General features: G+C 41.4%; 1 protein-coding gene across 1 annotated transcript in view; it reads left to right on the forward strand.

Moving 5' to 3' along the window:
- Positions 1–495: 495 nt before the first annotated feature.
- The window catches only part of IPO11 (importin 11), a 280310-nt gene continuing 278446 nt past the window's right edge, over positions 496–2359 (forward strand). Inside the window, exon 1 of the mRNA XM_019532129.1 lies at positions 496–559. The gene's annotated coding sequence lies outside the window, so the exon portion shown is untranslated. The remainder of the gene's footprint in view (positions 560–2359) is intronic.

Below are 2359 nucleotides of genomic sequence, written 5' to 3' on the forward strand. Positions count from 1 at the left end.
TGCAGCCTCCAGCATTTAAGGTCTAGGAAGTTTTCCTCCAAGAATTTGTCCAATTTCTTTTTGAATCTGCATGCTGTCAGCTTCCTCAGCATGTGTTGGCCATGAGCTCCACACTTGAATCACAGGCTTTGTGGAAAAAAAACTTTGTTATGTTAGTTTTAAACTTTTACTACCTGCTAGTTTGATTTTTGTGACCCCTCATTCTTGTATTGTGAGAGAGTAAATAATAATCCCTATTTACTTTCTCTTTGCCATTTAGTATTTTGTAAACCCTTATCATGCCCCCCTTTTCTAAATTGAATAGGCCTCTTAAGTCTTTTTTCATATAGAACCCCCTCTATACTGCTAATCACCTTTACTGCCCTTCTCTGGACCTTCTCTAGTTCTTCTATATCCTTTCTGAGATGCAAGCAAGAATCAGGGCATCAGAAGGGATAAGTCCGCATTTTCTTGATGAGCTTTGCTTTTTCTCACTTTGTATTCCTTTTTTTCCCCCAAGAATTGAAATATTTTTAGCACAATTTCCCACTAAAACTGGGGAAGGTGTTTTACGATAGTGGTGAGTTATTTATTCCCCTCATATTAGAAAATACTATGAGCATGTGTCATGCATAGTAATCCTGCTTCATCTATAGCATATGCTAGATGGATCCCCCCCCTCCCCCCCCAGCAAGCCAAAGGATTCAGTTATCTCTTTGGGTATCTCTAAGTGATGCTGTATGTTGCCTGTTGTCATAGCATGAATTATGCTAGTGATTACAAATAAAGGATGTTTCATATGAAAGCTTATTCATTTTTTTTAGAGTAGAGTTTGTAACTCTCCATCCTTCTCTGTGATCCTTTTAACTTTTTTTCATAAAGTATGTGACATTCAAATATGTTGTATATAACGTTAAATATATTTAAGAGATTTTTCCAGAAGGTCCAGTCAGTAGTAGCATTGAAGCTTAGGTAAGTTTTAGTGACACTTTCAAAAGTTAGTGGTTGACTGTTGTGGATGAGGCAAAACTGTACTGAAACATTCATATTGATTTCTGTTTTCAAATAAATTACCTGCTATTAAGAATTAGTTACATGATGTTATTATGTGCTTGTAAGCTCCTGTCATTTTATTATACGTAATGCAGAAAAGTAAATGTAGCATTAAATAATATAAAATATGGGATGAAGAAATTGGGAGGTGATAGAATCTACTTTTCAAGCATGGGGAAGACTGGCAAAAGTTCTTTGTTTTCTGATTATTGACTTCAGGTGCTAGTGCCTTTCACTTATGTTGTTGTGTGCTTTTGTCATGGATTGGAAATTCTGGTTGAGATGTATACGGTAGGTGCAGCTACATGTGCACTTTACTGCAGCTAACTAATTAGCTCCACAGTAAAGCATCACTGTCGACACACGTTGATATTAAGGCACAGTAAATAAATTAACTCTGCCATAAGATAGTACTGTTGGGGACAGTTGGGGTAGTTACTTATGCCAGTGCAATGCACGTATAGATGGTGATAGGGGCTGGATGGGGTACAAGGTTGCTGAAGTGTGGGGGCTGCCTGCCACATGGCTCCTCGCTTTAGCACTCTTGTGCCCCAGCCAGTCTGTCTGCTGCCACTTGGAGCCTGAGGCTGACCCTCTGAGTCTGCTGCCAGCCTTGGGCTATTCTGCCCTGTTTAAACTGTTGCTATCCCAGATGCATGTGCAGATGATGTTCAGGTGGGAGCAGCTGAGTGCAGCTCAAACAGCTCCTGAGTTCATCACATTGCATTAATTGCAGGTGTAAATGCACCCAGTGTGTCAAGGCTTGCAAACTGGAGAGTCTCTTCTTCAGTGTCTGAACAGGGAATTCTTTTCTGTACACCTAGGCACTCCTTTTTGGCATTTTCCCATGCTACCAGTATTGGCCCTCCCTGCTCCCTTGCCAAGTTCCTTCTCAGCTGCCTTTCACAAGTGTTGTCTTATTTCTCCATTGATGGTCCTACTGCCATTGTTTGTAGTTTGTTAGTCCCTGGTGGCTCCAGTTAGGTATTGTGCAGACATAATAAAATTATGCAAATGAAGTTTTTTATAAGGGACTCTGATTCCCTCTTATGTGTATTACAACCAGCTCTGTTTCTAGAGGTGTACTGGTACATCGGTTCCATATTGGATCAGCACTAATATAGGGAAAATTGACAACATCGGCAATTGACTTTTTTTGGCTGATGTGGCTGATAATGTCACAGATAAATGCCTCATGCATGCGTGCACCTGCAGCACAGCATGCAGGCGGCCAGGAGCGCAGCCCAGCAGTGTGGAGAACAGTGTCCAGCTGGCACTGTTCTGTTGTGGGGGAAGGGGTGGGGGAAGGGAAGGCATGTGGGGGTGG

This window comes from Crocodylus porosus, unplaced genomic scaffold (assembly GCF_001723895.1).
Source record: "Crocodylus porosus isolate Cpor-Errol unplaced genomic scaffold, CroPor_comp1, whole genome shotgun sequence".
Taxonomy (NCBI): domain Eukaryota; kingdom Metazoa; phylum Chordata; order Crocodylia; family Crocodylidae; genus Crocodylus; species Crocodylus porosus.